The 18,489-nt window shown below is 41.6% G+C and overlaps 1 protein-coding gene across 2 annotated transcripts in view; it reads left to right on the top strand.

Annotated features, from left to right (window-relative positions):
• The window catches only part of LOC119661353 (potassium voltage-gated channel subfamily H member 2), a 766,305-nt gene that overhangs the window by 114,035 nt on the left and 633,781 nt on the right, over window positions 1-18,489 (top strand). The gene's annotated exons all lie outside the window — the stretch shown is intronic.

Raw genomic sequence — 18,489 nt, 5'->3', positions numbered from 1 at the left:
AGTTTTCGCTTTTCCCCTTGTTGTCGGTGCTCTTCCATGCCTAGCTAGCAAAATTAGCGAGCCCGCACATCCATTATTGGAGGAATTGTCGTCGTTTTAGCTCGTATAAAAAAAAATTACAATGCAGTTCTTGCTTAATAGGGTTCTAATGTTCACCACTATTTATTTTACCAAAATTTTCATTTCTGGATCCCTAGAAACTCAAGTTCCTGTCTTGAAAACTGCACTTTCCAGTTCCAATAATTTGCCCGAATAGGAACTGAATTCTGAAGTAAAAAAAAAAATCTTTTTCTAAATATTTACAAGTCTTTTACGTACCTACGCTTTCCAAAAATGTAAAAAAAGAATTATAAGTAAGTTCCAATATAAAGTAAAAATAAATCTGGAATGTGGAAGATACAATAGCTCTTTGGATCTTGTTTCTTTTAATTATTTACTTTGCTATATTTATTAATGTTTATTTTTAAGAATTGAGTTAATGCCTCGTTTTGGGCCATTTCCGGGCAATTAATTAGTTTTGAATGATCTTGCCAGCCTTTAGATAACATCCAATGCTTATTTTAGAAGATCATACTTGTTCATTTTAAGGTTTTGTGTAGAACGCAACCTTATTAAAATTGGTTTGTTGTCTGTCTCGGAAACGGCTATACCAGTTGGCACGAATTCGATGCGAAGGTGGAAACTGTGAAACCCCCTGCACAGAGTAACATTGATGTTACTATGTTGATTTTAATGGGGGGTGGCAGGTTACTACTGTTTGGTGGAAATCGAGCTATTACTAATAAAGTTATAATAGGACAAAGTTGTAGCTTTTGTACCAATTTACTACAATCTTAGAGTCTGAATGTCAGTATCACACTAAAGCGACTAGCCTGACATAATATTTTCATATATAGTAGGTACATTTTCAGGTAGGTACAAATGGTACAAATGTCTATTCAAATATTCTCGTACAATAAATACACAAAACCTATCATATCTGAAGCATCAAGCATGCGCTTTTTGACTGGTTAAGATTCCATTGTTCTATTTCCGATAGTGCAGCAATAAAAAAATGCATGAAATGATGAAATATAAAGTTTTGTACTAGGGAACTTACCAATTTATTGTTCATCTCTATTAAAAGGAAAAACAATGTTGAATTCGATAATTCCTCAGAAAATTCCTGCATATAACAGTAGTGTGGTGATGGTAGCTACTTGCAAATACTGACCTGGAAAGCTCCTTGCTGTTTCTCAGCCGCCTACAGTGTCTCAGCGAAAATGCAGTTCCAAAAATTGATAAATGCTGGTACCATTCTGGGTCTAATATCGAGGCAAGAAATACAAGAAACCATGCAATTGGACTTTGGAAAATGCTAATGGCCGCGTTTCGTACTCTTGACGACGCCTGCTTATGTCCAACTGAAATACGAAACTATGGTTGTCCATAGAGACAGACGAATCATAATTTATGTATTTCGTAGTATGGTGTCAGTTAATTAAAACAATAAGGTCAATATCGATATTTCAGAAGCAATATATTTTCTTCTTCAGTGCTCTACTTCTCGAGACGAATAGCTTTGAGGAGAGAAACTAGTCCCCCAATGGTTCTCTGAGTGTAGGTTGTAATGATAAGAGTGGAAATAGGAGATCAGGTCGATCATCCGGAGTGGCCGATAATGACCTAGAGGGCAGAGCTATCCCAAAAATCTAAACAAATTGGCTAAATTGACCGTGAAGGTCCGCCCACAAAGATCGAAGCTCCATCAAAGTGCTCGGTCGACACGTTCTTGCACGCCTCTGTGCTAGCCAGGCTCGGGAATGTGGGGGGGTCCTTTGAACGCTTTGATCCCTCACGCTTCATTACTCAAAACAACGTGTCTATTCCGATGCGTGGGTCCGCACCGGATTCTAAAATCGACATTAATCAGGATTTCGCGACGGCCTATCGAATGGTAAACAGAACGCGAACTAAATCGGAAAATGGAAAAGAAAAAAAAACCGGCTCGACCGCGCGCGTGGGGCCGTAAGTCTCCGGACCCGAGTGCCGCGATCAAGGAGGGGAAGATCCACGACGGATCACCGTCTCAATTGCTGTCTCTTCCGCCTCAGATCTTGTATGAGGCGCGGCCTCTGAGGTTCCCACCCTTCCTCGACATCCTCAGGCCAGTTATTTACTTTGAGGATGTCCCTTCTTAGAAATTCCGCGGGAGTAAGGAGGAACGAAAGGGAGGAAGTCCTCAAACTACGGTTAGATTATCTACGCATCATTATTCAACATTTCATCCAATTTCATAACAAGTTAGAACAAAGATGAGATTAAAAAAAAAAGTAAACAATAGATCGAATTCAAATAAGAAGAAGAAAATAAATAAAAAAAAAGAAAATAAATAAAAAATAAAAGACTAAAAACAATAACTCACTCAGGACGTCACTCCGAGCCCGGATTGATGCTGGTATACGAAATTCTAAAAATGATATGATAAGGAACACAATTATATAAAAAAATTAGTTTATCATTATCAATGTATGTTACGCTAATTGGATGCTTCCATAGTGGACACAATATGAATCACTTGGCGTTCTGCAGGCGTATTGCGTAAATTCTTGCAGAATCACCATCAATCCCGTCACAACAAAGCAGGGCAATGTTTTCTTCTGCCGCTTCATCCGCTTTCACAAGAACCTCTTCTTTTCCTTCTCTCGATCCAAAACTTCTTCTTTTCCTCTGTCTTCAAACAAAGCTCAACCACAACTCTCTTCTTCACCTCCGCACAGCTTCATCCGCTTCCACAAGAACCTCTTCTTTTCCTCTGTCTTCAAACAAAGCCCAACCACAACACTCTTCTTCATCTCCGCACAGCTTCATCCGCTTCCACAAGAACCTCTTCTTTTCCTTCTCTCGATTCAAAACTTCTTCTTTTCTTCTGTCTTCAAACAAAGCCCAACCACAACTCCCCGTTCTTTTTCACTGCATTGCTTCACTTCCCGCCACATCGCCTCTCTCATTCGCTAGGTAATGTTGCGGCAACATATGCATGCGCTTGCGGATGCGGCAAATCATTCGCCTCTTGTCAAGATCAATTCGCCCGAATGCATTCAATAATGTACAATCTGCGTCGAACATTAAGGCAATTGCACACTATTAAATGCATTGTCTAAACAAATTAATTAAGAAAGAGCCGAATGAGATTCCGCTCCCGTCGCGCAGCCACGGTCACTACAAGGTTTGACTTGTGACCCATGCTGAGCTGCTCTTTAAGATTACCGTCTTTTGATTTGCATAGACTACAATCTTATCTATGATTTGCTTGTAAAAATGGTTCCCATAGTGTCTTAAGTTAGCAATCTAGTAGCTCGTATCACAAAAATATTTATTCGTCTCACACTAGTGCTGAAAAAACACACAATAACTATATTATATAATGACACGTACCGTACTCAGAAAGCAGATGCCATAAGATCCCATACCAAAATGCCAAATATATTAGGTTGTTGCAAATGAAATGTCGGATTTTTCAATGAAGTGAAGTTAGTTATGATTTTAATGTTTAAAACTGCCGCAAGGTGACTCTGGTGGTATGGGATAATTGAGTATAAATAGTCGTTCGTTCGATCAAGGAGTCATTTCAGTTTCAATCGTCATTGAAGTTCCAAGTAAAACTCAAAGAAAAAAGCATGGAAGGGAGTAAAAAACGTCTACTTTTTCTATATGAATTTAAACTTGGTCACAACGCAGCGGAGGCAACCAGAAATATTTGCAGAGCATTTGGAGCTGACGCAGCAAACGAACGAATGACACAGCGGTGGTTCGAAAAATTCCGATCAGGCGACATGACCCTCCAAAGTGAACCTCGTGGACACCCAGGACCATCGATCGACAACGACGAGTTGCGTTTGATAGTGGAATCTGATCCCCGATCATCGATTCGTGACATTGCAGAGAAAATAGGCGTACACTATTCGACAGTATCTCGGCACTTACAACAGCTTGGAAAGGTGAAGAAGCTTGATAAGTGGGTTCCGCATGAACTCAACGAGCAAAACATGGCGCTGCGAATGGAAATATCCAGTTCTCTACTCAACCGCAACAGGAACAATCCCTTTTTGCGCAGAATAGTGACATGCGATGAAAAGTGGATATTGTACGACAACCGTCGCAGATCAGCGCAATGGCTAGATGCCGATCAGCCTCCACAACACATGCCAAAACCGAGCCTTCACCCGAAGAAGGTAATGGTAACTGTTTGGTGGTCTGCATCTGGAATTATTCATTATTCGTTTTTGGAGCGTGGTGAAACAATTAATGCAGAGAAATATTGTGCCCAACTTGATGAAATGCACGAGAAATTACGTGTTCAGCGGCCTAGATTGGTCAACAGAGATGGAGTGATACTGCTCCATGATAACGCCTGACCTCATGTTTCCAGAATGACGGTCCAAAAATTAAATGAATTACGATATGAGACTCTTCCTCATCCACCATATTCACCCGACCTCTCGTCAACCGACTACCACTTTTTTAAGCATTTGGATCACTTTTTGGCGGGGAAACAATTCAGCAATGAAGTAGCTGTCAAAAGTGCCTTTGAAGAATTTCTTAGCTCTAGAAACCCAGACTTTTACGAAACTGGAATAAATGCCCTTGTATCTCGTTGGGAGAAGTGCATTGAAGCTGCTGGTTCTTATTTTGACTAATAACATTAATTTTCATAAAAGTTATAGTTTTTTGAAATTTTACCCAAATATCCGACATTTCATTTGCAACAACCTAATATTTAGGTTCCAAAAATATAAGCGAATGCGGCTTTACGGTTTCTACCAGAGCAGGGACAACTCGTCAGGCGCTCACCTCTTTCCTGGGAGCAGCGAGACCGAAGGGGTTCATAGATGTGAAATGCATCTTTATATAATTCCCAAAACACGACATGTCTACGAATTATATTGGATGTAAATTCGCCCAAACATTAGACCAAAGTATTTTGTTTAAGGTTTGACTAACTTTAAGCCCCCATTCACTTGATGTTGTGTATATTAGCATTCAGTGGATTCTGCGGTTGAAATAGGCGACTTTGTGGTGATGATTGAAGGGTTGGCGGTGGCTCATTCGATGCCATACCCAACAATCAAAAGCGGATGTAAATCTTGTCCGCGAAAATGAATTCCTTCTTCTCCTTTCTGTGGGGCCCTGGATCCGAGGATCCTGGGGCTTTCAGTCTGTTGTTTCCTAAAATTGGTTGGCATTTCTTTGTAGCCCTTTCCACTTATTCCATTAGTTCTGGTAGCGAACTCGCTTTGAATTCCTTCATTATTTTCCTCTCCGATGCGTTATGGTTGTTTCTTGTCTTGTCAATGTTACTACCTTTAATGCTTCCTATTATTGCAAATTTGAGGAGCAGTCGCAAGATACTAACAGCAGGGGTTCCCCATACATGCGAAATATGTTCATGTGGAGTATCAAATGAAAGGGCTCCATTATTATTTTGCGAAACTGATCTGATCATCAAGTGAAGCATAGGAGAGCGTAAAGAAAGAAAGTGAAACAGGTCTTGTTCTCAGAGCCTATCGAACCGAAAAATCTGAAAAAAATTTCAGTGATGAATCTCCAGCAAATCTAGGCCACAAAATACATTCTGTTTCGATATCCCCACAAATAAAGTTAATAATAGTATATTACCTTATTTTGTAGATTTTCCGGAAAACCTCCCTTAAGGGGGTCATCCCGTGTGAAGGCCCCTTTTTTGGCTTTTTTTAGAAATTTGTTGTGAAGAACTGGATAAAGATACAAATACGATTTTTCCACCGTAGATTTATTCATATCTTGAGCGTGCATAGTAATTTTTCCAGTCCGACCGCATAGTTGAAATACAGAATAATTTATACACTCATCTAGAAAAAAAATGTGTTTTTCTGCTGCCATGCTAGAGGGCGCTGTGATCATCTTAAAGAAAAACAGTAAACGGCATTTTAACGTACAGACTTAACTGCAGTCCGCAAAGTCGGATTATTAAATAATATTAAAAGCTAAATTTTTGGTGCCGTGTTAAACTTTTTTTGTGAATTTTGGTGTTTTTTCACGGCTTCTTCAATGAATAAAAAAAAACTACTAAATGAATCGCAATTATCCTAGTTTGCGAACCGTAGAAATATGTTGTGAATAAGTCATGAAAATTTCAAAGAATTTCGTTTGATCGATTTTGGGCTATGATGGCAGCCGATTTTCGAGGAAAACGCATTTAAAAAGTAGAATGCGATTTTAGCGATATACTTAATCTATATATTTTAGGTGTCTTGAAGAAACACATGTACAGCCTTGGCGTCAATTCTTCTCCATTTAGCGAAGTCATTCCAACATCATTCGGACCGATAAATACGAGCTTTATTATGACGATTGACATAAATCTGGCATGTGACTTATCACGTATTTAATACTATAATTTCCGAACGACTCCGAATATCAAAAATTACTTTGCCCATATATTCTGCACCATATCTAGATGCAATTGATGCCAAAAAAAATTCGATTCCGCGGATCCGACACATAGGATGACCCCCTTAAATTAACCCTAGAAATACAAAATTTGACATTAGTTTAGGTGATAGTATAGGTAATATAGGACATAACTCTCGAAAGTTAGTACGCAATCTAACTATTATTAACAAAGTTATTGAAAATTAAAGTATTGCATTCTACGTAAATTTATTGCATTCTAGGACGTCTATTACGTCACCATCATATGTAACGCAAACAGCGAAGTATATCATTCTACGTCGAATTTGGGGTCCCCATACAGTTAAGCCCGTGGTGTTTAACGTAGGCACCTGTCGTGAGACTTAATCCTACGGTCCTCTTCAGACACGGATTGATTTTGTGACCACAATCAGAGCCCCGCTGAGACTAGCAACAACGGTACCAGTCTATACCAAGTGCATGGCTCAGCATTCATACTGGTGGATGCAAGAATTACCTAAATCTCTACCGAACTATGGAGTACGGCACCCGTGTTGATACGCAACACCACGTGGAGGCCCGAAGGTCACTTCTCGCTTGAGCACAACCACAACCACCATGAAACTCCCACTAGGGGGGCCAACCGCAAATAACCGAGCTGTACTCACATACAACGGGAGTTCACCCGAAGTATGAGAGTCCAGGGGCTTTCCCGGTTCCCATGGTACCAGTATACCCCTGGTAAGGTTTCGTGACCAATTTGCCACTTCAGATGAGTCCCCGTGCAGACTCGGGTCTGATCGTCCTAATAAGGCCTTCGGGGCATTCACCTACTGCATCACGGCCGGCAAACCAAAGTGAGCACAGCGTTTCCCCGTGCCACCACTACGGAGGTTCTCCTCGGCCACTTGGTTTTGGTTTGGCCGACAGGGTTGCCGCCCCGTCTTCCTCACCGCCACCTCTGAGCACCGGGGTCCCCATACATGGAAAAGAGGGGCATACATTTTTTTTTCACCAGATATGGTCATGTGGGTTATCAAATGAAAGGTCTCGGTTAGTACTTTCCGAAGCCAGTCTTTTTTAGTTATTTGAATGTGAACATCAACTACTGGAGACAGTCAAGAATGTGTATACGTATATGCTAATGAAATTTGCGGGTAGTGTCCGATAAGATGGACGTATATTTATGCATGCTTTCGAGCACAGAGTAATGTGGAATTGCGTAAATATGCGCTGGATAAATTTTGCGCACAATATTTACGTCGTTAATTTGTATTCACATATGCATATTTTGCTTGGAAATATATGACGGAATATTTTGCATTCTTTGCTATGTACGAATGGAAAAACGTGCATAGAGAGTTGCTCACATAAGATGAACACAAAACCTTTATACCTGAAACGCCGAGCTTCTGACATTCCGACTTGTTTAACAAGGAATTTGATCACAGCGCGATGTTCCAAATTGCGAGAATTCCGAGTTTCCTTTGACATCGTGTCTTTGCTTGTACCAGGGATAGCAACTAATGAACGAAATAAAGGAGAGGGAGTGTTGTTAATATTAACAATGAGTCATGTAATTAGTGTTGTCAGTAACGAGATGCAGAGTCATCGCTAACTACGTTAGGTCGCGAAATTATCAACCGTTCATCGTATAAGTTTGTGTGGAATAAACATTTGTCCAACATTCGCCTGTATGATGTCTGTAATGAGTACATACATTTGCTTTTCTGTTATCAATTTGTAAATTTTGAATAACAGTCAAACTTGTTTTTAGTTTTCTTGCTCATTGCAAGCAATCCACAGATTTGGTTAGTTGATAGGGTAACTAGCCAATAAGTAAGCTGATTCGTAAAGCACAAACTGCACTGCTCATGATTTTATGATTAATTCGTATGAATGCACGATTACATGATCGCATGATTACAACCATAATCATGACCTGTGATTACGATTACAATCGCGTAATCACGTTATCATTCCCACTTCCCGCTTATAATCATAATCGTGAACTTAACCTTTCATAAAGCAGCCCGACTCCGCTTTTCTAGTGGAAGCTGACTTGGTCATTACAATTTTCCCGCTTAAGTATAATGACATTTCTGTTTGCTTTCAGTAGGGGAAGCACCTAAATGGATTCATTCGCTACATCCTATTATTTCAATGACGTGATTCATGGGCCATTCTCATGAATTCGATACGAATTTAGATTAACCAAAGCTACAGCACGCCGACACTCATATGCTTAAATCGCCTATCAATATCGTAATAAATTTGGATATGGTCGTTATCACTCAATCAACGGAGATACGTTTATTCCACTTATTCGCTTCATTAATCAGATGATCATCTGCCGTGCTAAAAACGAGAAAAATAATTTATGACCGCTTTTTAGTTGGTCGGCGGCGGTCGCAGCAGCTCCGAGTTTCCCATAGTATTCTTTGTATTTCGTCTCGGGGCTGGCTGCGCTTGAATTTATTTTTAAAACTCGATGCGAGTAAAAGTGTGCAAATCGTCCTCCCACCGACCGCTGGCCAGAAGTAATCAGCTGAGTCGCTCCACTAAGTAAGCGTTCATTTTACATCTTGTACCATATTTCGTTCGCTTGTTAGGGTGCCTTCCATGTGCACAATTTTCCTTTCCCTTTTCCCCCGATCTTCCTAAGTTTTTCACTTGCAATGTTGCTTGGGCTGCCAATTTGTGGGGAAATTTTTGCTAAACTCTCCCTGGGGGAAGTTTGGGACGGTCAGAATGAAAAGGATACGCAAATTGTAGGTCATTTTAGAGAACATTTCCTGCTTTGGTAATGTAACTCATTCACTAGAAAATTTCATGCCGGACACTTTCAAAGCTCCTATTAAAAGTTTATCGGTGCTGCGATGACAACTCAGATTATCAATTCTAAAATTATTGAAATGTCCTAACGAGTCACAAGATTACGGCAATTTTCGACAAATGACTGCAAAATGGGAGGCTGGCAATGGGACATGGAGCTCTAGCTATTTTCTCGATGCGTCTATTTTGGCTGCAGCTTACACCACGCTGTTGGCCTCCAAGATCATCATCATGAGGAAATCACTATAATCACGGGGTCATTCCAACCATTCGGGCGCTCCGCATTCGTACGCCTTCCTATGTGTTCCATTGACTTGGCCCACCATGCTTGTCCATGAAATACTTTATTTTAGTCGCTGGCGAAAATAGATCCAATCCGAAAATATATGTGAACAATATGAACCCTTTTTGTTTCCATTTGCTCGGAAGAAAATACAAACAGAAGAATGAACTTAATTAGTGGGAATTGTGAAAGATGGAAAACAAATGTTTCGTGAAAGAATCCAAAAAATTGATGATTGGAATTTTTTGCTGTAGGAATCATTGTTGCTTGTAGGCAGGGTAATACGCCCTTTCGTCATCCCTTCTCTGACAGATTGAAAATTTGTTAGAGGATTTGACGTGGGTAAGTCAACAGAAATATTCACGTAGATATGACTATATCCTTCAGCTTTCGCCACACAGTCAGCGGGGCTGAAAATCTATTAATTGTGTCGTGTTGAAAGTTTGTTGTCAATAAAACATAATACCCAAGTTGTGATCTTTGTGCTTGATAGAGACAAAGGTGGAATACGCAGTAAAAGTTGATGCTTATGGTCTTAGTCTGCCAAAATGTCTGCCAGAAATGCTTTTATTATCGTCGTAAAAGAGCACTTCCGTTCTCAAGGTTGTTCACTAATTATCGTGTTTTGCAGGAAAATTATAACTATTCCGGTAAAAAGCGAATCGAATCTCATAGTGAGGCCGGAACCGGAAGGTAACTGATTCAAACACCGAAAGCTGCAAAATATCTGGATGCACAAGTTTTCCATACGCCCGTATAGACATAAAAGTGCAATTGCATTTCATATTTTAAAGCTTGTAAACAGGCAGAAGATCACTCTCAACAAGATTGTCCCGGAGAAATTAAATTAGAGACGCCGTTTCCGTCACTAATAAAATTGTTTATTATGTCATATTTCGGACACAACTTACTCTTCTTCAGTAGAAAGTGCACAAGGTGTTACCTTGTGCAGAGAAATGGGACCAGGCATTTCCGAAATATCAATGTATCCATTAATGAAAAATTTTACTTATGACGAAAGGAGCGTCCAATTTAACGTTTCTACTGTTTTCTCTAAAAATACCGCAAACACATATTGATGGATTGTGTTAGGATAGTATACTTGAGGTAATCCCTGTCTAGATGACGAGAGTTGGTAATTTTATAAGTGATCCTTTAGAAGCGATTGTAATGATAAGATGGAGATAGGAGATCAAGTCGATCCCTTGAGTGGCCGATAACGACCTAGAGGGCAGAGCTATCCCAAAAAGCTAAACAATTTGGCAAAATTTGACCGTGAAGGTCCGCCCACGCAGATTGCAGCTCTATCAAAGCTCTCGGTCGACACGTTCTTGCACGCCTCTGTGCTAGCCAGGCTCGGGAATGTGGGGGGGGTCCTTTGAGCGCTTTGATCCCTCACGCTTCATTACTAAAAACAACGTGTCTTTACCGGTGCGTGGGTCCGCACCGGATTTTAAAATCGAATTTTACGTAGGAATTCGCGACGGCCTATCGAATAAAACCAGAACGCGAGCTAAATTGGAAAATAAAAATAATAAAAAAAAACGGCTCGACCGCGCGCGTGGAGCCGTTTGTCTCCGGACCCGAGTGCCGCGATCAAGTAGTGGAAAATCCACGACGGATCACCTTCCCGATTGCCGTCCCTTCCGCCTCAGATCTTGAACGAGGCGCGGCCGGTGAGGTTCCCACCCTTCCTCGACATCCTCCGGCCAGTTATTCTTTTAGAGGATGTCCCTTATGTAAGAATCCCGCGGAAGTAAGGAGGAACTAATGAGAGGAAGTCCTCAAACTACCTTTGATTATTCACACATTAATGTACTTTTTCAAGCTTATGAACATAATACAAAGGAAAAAAAAAGAAGTATTACAACCAAAAAGAAATCAAAATAAAGTTAATTAAAATGTAAGTTTAAGAAAAACAAAATGAAAATAATATAAGAGAGAAAAAAAAAATAAAGAAAAACAATAAATAACCAAAGTGTAAAATTTACCAACGAGAAGGGAAATAAACTAAAAATCAATAAAAAAAAGAAAAGAAAAGAAAATAAACAAATCACTTACCCAAATGTCACTCCGAGCTCGGACCGATCCTTCGGGTACCTATTTCTTTTTTGTCTTTAAATTCAAATTATTTATAACTAAAAAATATATAGTCCTACAACAAAAAAAACTAACGTTAGTTCACTTCTTCTCTATGATTTCGTTCCTCATGCTTTTATGAGGGATTGTTTATACACAACGCGCAAATTTCGACACTAGATTTCAGCAATTAGATATTAATTTCTTTCCGTTGCGATTTCGCCTATTTCAATTGTTTTTCTTCTTTTTGCTTTAAAACTCTGTACATTATTCAGGTGTTAACGATTAAACGATTTTAATCTATTCTCGGAATCTTCGTTTTAACTACACTTCAGTTAGCACAATGTGGGGTTAGTTTTCTCGGTCGGATTCTTTTATTTTGCTCGCGGAAATCTTCACACTTTAGGATGAATTATCCTCTTCTTTTTCCTCCGTCCTCACTCTTAACTTTCCTCTTCCTCGTTTTCTTTTTTTCCCTCAGTACTCGCTGCACCTTCCTTCACTCAGTTCACCAGACATCCTCCTCAAGCTCCAAAAGACTTTTTCCTCCGTCCTCACTCTTATCTTTCCTCTTCCTCGTTTTCTTTTTCCCCTCAGTACTCGCTGCACCTTCCTTCACTCCCAAAATTTTCAACTCCATATATTAACTCCCTCAGAACTCTCGGATGACTAAAATGCCATCCCAACCTCATAAATTTTCTCATCTGTGTGCAGAACTTCCACACACAGTGTTTTCCAAGAAGAGACAACAATCGAGTTGCTCCCCGTCGCAGAATATTAAATAAAAAGAACAAACCAAAAAGGGATCGCGAGAATTCAATCTTCCTCGTCTGGAGTCAGAGAACAAAGTGAAGATGAATCATTGAGGACGGAATGGCACAGCATATAGCCGACTACATCCGTATTCCATCAAGGATCCATCTCACCCGTCACTTCCTCCCTACGAAGAAGAAAGAATATTTAATTTTCTTTAAAATTCCGAAACGAAGAGATAGCCGTTTCACATTAAGGTAGGGAAGGACACTCCTCAGAAGCTCGGACGGCAATACCTTTCAGCTTATAGCCGCGAAGGCCCGTAGATCCAGAGGCTTCTGGGAGGCAATCACCTACGAGACGTTAAGTCTCAAGACAAACACAACAAACGACTAGCTCTTTTGGTATTCTACCAAGGATAGGGCAGGAAACTCTACGTTACAAGGTGGGAAAGGAAATTGAGGTTTAGTTCCTCCTTACTTCCGCGGGATTCTTACATAAGGGACATCCTCTAAAAGAATAACTGGCCGGAGGATGTCGAGGAAGGGTGGGAACCTCACCGGCCGCGCCTCGTTCAAGATCTGAGGCGGAAGGGACGGCAATCGGGAAGGTGATCCGTCGTGGATTTTCCACTACTTGATCGCGGCACTCGGGTCCGGAGACAAACGGCTCCACGCGCGCGGTCGAGCCGTTTTTTTTTATTATTTTTATTTTCCAATTTAGCTCGCGTTCTGGTTTTATTCGATAGGCCGTCGCGAATTCCTACGTAAAATTCGATTTTAAAATCCGGTGCGGACCCACGCACCGGTAAAGACACGTTATTTTTAGTAATGAAGCGTGAGGGATCAAAGCGCTCAAAGGACCCCCCCACATTCCCGAGCCTGGCTAGCACAGAGGCGTGCAAGAACGTGTCGACCGAGAGCTTTGATAGAGCTGCAATCTTCGTGGGCGGACCTTCACGGTCAAATTTTGCCAAATTGTTTAGCTTTTTGGGATAGCTCTGCCCTCTAGGTCGTTATCGGCCACTCAAGGGATCGACTTGATCTCCTATCTCCATCTTATCATTACACGATGTCTAAGTTTTAATTAACCATACTCTAATGTGTTATTCTGGAAATGTTCATGGTAAGCGTTTGGGTATGTTTGGAAAGCGATTAGATATAGCTTCTAATAGGGACGTTGATTGGTTCTCCTAACGAGCTGTGTGTGTTTATATCACGTGTTTATGCACTGACCACCTATTGTCCGCGGCTGCCCGGAATGTGCAACATTTCGTTCGTTTTTCGCTGTGCCAAACTAATGAAAAAATTAATTCGCTAGTATGCAACATTTTTCCTTCTCACGATTCACCCCTTTGCTCCTCAAATACACTTCTTCCAATTTCGGAGATCATTCCGACATTTCCTTATATAAAAAAAATTAAAGTAATTATAATTTTTTCTTTCATAAATTACCAACAACTACCACTTTTTAACTTACCGCAAAACCCTCTTTTTTTCTTCAGCCCTTGTCCCGTTCACCAGTGCAGTCGGCTCGTCGTGACCGGTTTCGACATTTGGCTGTATCGAATGCCTGATCTGGGTGCAATCTCGAGGTTTTCAGATCCCCATCCAGCGTATTAAGCCACCGTTGTTTAGGCCTGACTTTTGGTCGTTTACCATCGACTTTGATGTTCAGACCAATCTTGGCAAGTGAATTTTCGTTAGCACGAATTGCGTGACCATACCATCGAAGACGCCTCTCTCGCAACTTTTCCACGATCAGTGCAACCTCATAACGATCGCGGATATCCTCATTTCATATGTGATCAAAACGTGTCACGCCACTAGTCCAACGTAACATCTTCATTTCCATTACCGCAAGACGCCGTTCATTGTCTTTTATAGTTGGCCAACACTCAGAACCATAGAGAGAGACAGGACGGACAACATTGCGGTAAATTTCAGATTTGAGACGTTCGTTGATACTTCGATCACAAAGAACACTAGTTGTGGAACGCCACTTCATCCAGCTTGCGTTAATGAGTGAAGCAATTTCATAACAAAGTTCTCCATTGGCTGACAGCGTTGACTCGAGGTATTTAAATTGCTCAGTTCTGGGCAGATCACTGACGCTGACAGTGATTGTGCCTGTTTCATGGGGATCGGTCGTCAAAAATTCATGAGGCGATCACTCCATTTTTGGACAAGTTGCTCGAGATCATTTTTGCTATCAGATGCTAGGAAAACATCATCTGCATAAAGCCGTGTGTAGGGCGCTGGATGTTGGATATTCCGTGTGACGGTATCCATAACAAGAACAAAGAGAAGTGGTGAGAGGGCGCTTCATTGATGAACACCAACAGAGACACGAAGCGGTTTTGATACACCCGCCTTACTTCGAACTCTTCTTTTCGGATCGTGGTAGAGCAATTGAACCCACCGCACGAGTTCTTCTGGCACGAAGTGTTGTCGTAAAGCATACCAGATGAGTTCGTGTGCTACACGGTCAAATGCTTTCTCTAGATCCAGAAAGGCAATGTAAAGAGGGCCATACTTCTCACGAGGTTTCTCCATGAGTAACAGCGTATCGCGTATTTCGTCAGTAGTTCCGCAGTTTTTGACAAATCCGGCTTGATTCACGGTTATTTCAACGATTTCGCGAATACGGTTGTCAAGAATGCGTCCAAAAATCTTCATGGTTTGGGAAAGTAACCGAATGGGACGGTAATTTGAACATTCTGCTGGACTACCTTTCTTTTTCCATATTGGAACAGTGGTACCTTCTTGCCAGTCTGATGGTGTTCTTCCTTCCTGAATAACACGATTAAAGAATTCTCCGAACCACAGTGTTGGGTCCCAGCTCTTCGCTTTCCAGAGCTCAGATGCGATGTCGTCAGGTCCTGTTGCTTTCCCCGATTTTATTCGTTTTATTGCCTCCTCGACTTCAGTTGCGCTGACAGGTGGAACTGCTCCAAATGCCGGCAATGACTGTGGAAGTGGAGGATGAGCAAATTCTTCAGTTAAAATCTGCTCGAGTTATTCTCGGCACCTGTCCGTTGCGGTTCGACGGTTGGTAAGCAAAGTACCGTTCTTGTCATTAGCGCAACAGAAGTGTTCGATATCCTGTGTACGTTCGTTACTGCTTTTAGCAATTCGGTACCGATCTCTCTCGCCATTCCGAGTGTCCAGTTTATCGTAAAGATTTTTGTAATTGTTTCCTCGGGTGACAGCGACCGCTTTCTTTGCTTCTCGGTTGGCATTCTTTATGGTCGAGAAATTTGTGGTAGAGGCGTTTGTTTGCACGGACCTTCATTTCAACATCATCATTCCAAAGCCAAGTATCTCGGTTGATATACCGCTTACCCGGCTTGGTGACCCCGAGGGTTGCAGAGGCCGCTTTGTGGATCGTGTCTTTCATTTGGTTCCACGATTCTTCCACATTCGTAATGGTCGACAATCGTATGAGTGAGATCGTTTCTTCTTTCTTCTGACCAAATCGCCACCATTTGATGCGCCGCGAGCCAGCGCGTTCCTCACGCTGTTTTATCGGTGGCTTAATTCGCAGAACGGTAATCAACGGCCGATGTTGAGGTGCAATGGTTCCATAGAACGACTTGGCAATCAGTGGTAAAATGTTAGCGTCTTATGAGAATATAGTCGATTTGCGTTTTACTGCTCCCACTATAAAATGTAGGAAGATGAGACAATCGTTTGATGAATCATGTTTTCATGGGTGTCCGCAAAATCGATTATACGCTCGCCACTCTGTTACCGTCAGCCTTTTCACCCACATGACCATTAAAGTCGCCGACAATGATAATGTAGTCGTCAGCAGGTACGTGACAAGTGTTTTCATCGAGAAGTTGCCAGAAGGCATCTTCCTCGGCATCAGGTCGACCTGTCTGTGGTGCGTACGCGGCGAAGAAATGAATAGTGCGATCAGCTGATATAATGGTGAGCTTCATCAGACGATCATCAAATCGTTCGACTTCTTTAATGGCATCACGGAAACTCTCTGAGATGGCAATGCCAATACCATATTGATTGTGTGGGTTACCAAAATAAAGAAGTTTATAGCCATTTTTACCGCGTTCGCGTTTTTTTACGCAATTGCTGTTTACCTGTAATTTGGAAGTGCATATATTGAAGAGAAGCCATGCCCATTTAATGAAGAAAATTTGAAAATATAATAAAAATTTTCTTTCGGAGACTACAAAAAAATATCAGACGGAAGAATATCTAGAAGCAAACAAAGTTCTGTAGGGAGATGTGCAATTCATCGAGACGTCTTCGGATCAAGGATTTAATTCTGAAGCTGAAATTATCGATTATCCTTGGACTTGTAGGGGTTGTAGTAGCGTTGTTGTTCAAACATCATCATATGTATGTTTGTGCGGATTGTTCGGAAATTTATACTAAATATTATTTGTTCTTCAACCATCATTGTCTCCTGAGAGTCTATTCCGATTTATGCTCAGAGTTTACGAGCAATCAATGTTTTTCACGAAACATCGTGAGAGTTTTTTTGCGCATTTGTATTGATGCGAGATTTGTGACAAACAATTTGGAGCCTAACTGAAAATAAAAGCACATTAGAAGCTACATTTTGGGTTTCAAATAATTTGTTTGTGATCAAAGCCGAAGGAGCATGCCCATTCCAAGGCAGGATGGGAATTCCAAAGGCCGCAGGGAAGTTTTACGCCATGCCGCTTACTGACCAGACTTGGCTCTTTCCAAATTGCCCTAAAGACGGGTAAAATATGTAACTAGCAATGGAACATACTTTGAAGAAACTTTCTTTTAGAATTCCTCCGAAATGGGTATGCCTTTTGGGATCAAGATGACTATTTCGTTTTTTTCCAACGCAAGGCAGTTCGTCTTGATCTCCCTCTAGGATTTCATCAGGTAATCCCTCAATATCCCCAAGATATACGAGAAGCTTAACACATGGAGTGAGTTTTCTAATGGCCCTAGCAGATATGCACATTTTAAGGAATTGAAGGCATTTCCGGCATCAAGTGAGATCGGCGGCTGGATGCCACGGCTCAATGAATTGCATCATCGACCTCCATAACAGCACCCACCATGCATTTCCCTGCTTTGAATCTGAAGTGTTTTGGGGATAAGCCAACGGTAGTGCTCCCGGTGATCGCTCCAGAGAGTCCATTTCTGATGAGCTTTCCGACTACGTCAAGCATACACAGCGGTTATTAATCAGGCGGCAGCTCAGCGTCTCCTTTTTCTTTATTGAATAGCGCGAGTCTCGCCACCTTCCAATAAGGAAAAACGCTTGCCTTCAGGCAAGCGTTGAACGCTAAGACCAGTAATTCTGGCCATTATTGGAACACCAAGTTGAAAATTTCCACCGGGATAATATCAGGGCCTGGCGACTTCTTACTTTTCATGGTGAGAATTGCCTCTTCCAGCTCTTCCATGGCGAACAGGAGGCAATCCTTCAACGTTCCATGATATTGGCATCTATACGTACGGGATGTCTGTGAAATAATGCTCGTACAATGCAGTCCATCTGCTCGGTATTAAGTATTTAAGGTTTTCTGCACGCCCGATTTTCCGGGTGACAAGTATATTGCCGAGTCCTTACGGGTCCCCATTTATCTTGTTGACTAACTTCTGTCAGTTGCGTGGACCATACATAGAATGCTCGTCGCGTCTGGGGCCATTTGTGGGATGGAACCTTTACAGGCTATCATTATCAGCTTTATCACTGCATTTAGGACTGTGCCAGTGGCAACGCTACAAATCCTGAAGTACCCCCCATTGCCACTCTGGCCGTTCTAAGCTCTTAGAATGATGTTTACCCTCGCGAGGTTCCACATGCACGCCGATAAATAGCGTCAACAACTTTTAACACCGTGTAGTGGTCGTCACATGCCTAAAAGTCTTCTTGAACTCGCCACCCTTCTACCGACGCTGCCAGAGGTTTTGACGTGAAAGCTGTCAGCCTGGACGCTGTAACGTTGGCGTTGATCTTTTATTTAAGACTAGGAGCCCGGTCACCGTAGTCATTTCCAGGACTCGTTTCTCTCTGGAGTCTGGGTGATGCATGCCCGATCCAAGGGCCGTAGTATTAAAATCATCTCATTCAAGGCTTCGCCCCTCCCTGCT

This window comes from Hermetia illucens, chromosome 1 (genome assembly GCF_905115235.1).
Source record: "Hermetia illucens chromosome 1, iHerIll2.2.curated.20191125, whole genome shotgun sequence".
Classification (NCBI taxonomy): domain Eukaryota; kingdom Metazoa; phylum Arthropoda; class Insecta; order Diptera; family Stratiomyidae; genus Hermetia; species Hermetia illucens.
The sequence above is the reverse complement of the archived record's forward strand: the minus strand, read 5'-3'. Positions and strand labels throughout refer to the sequence as shown.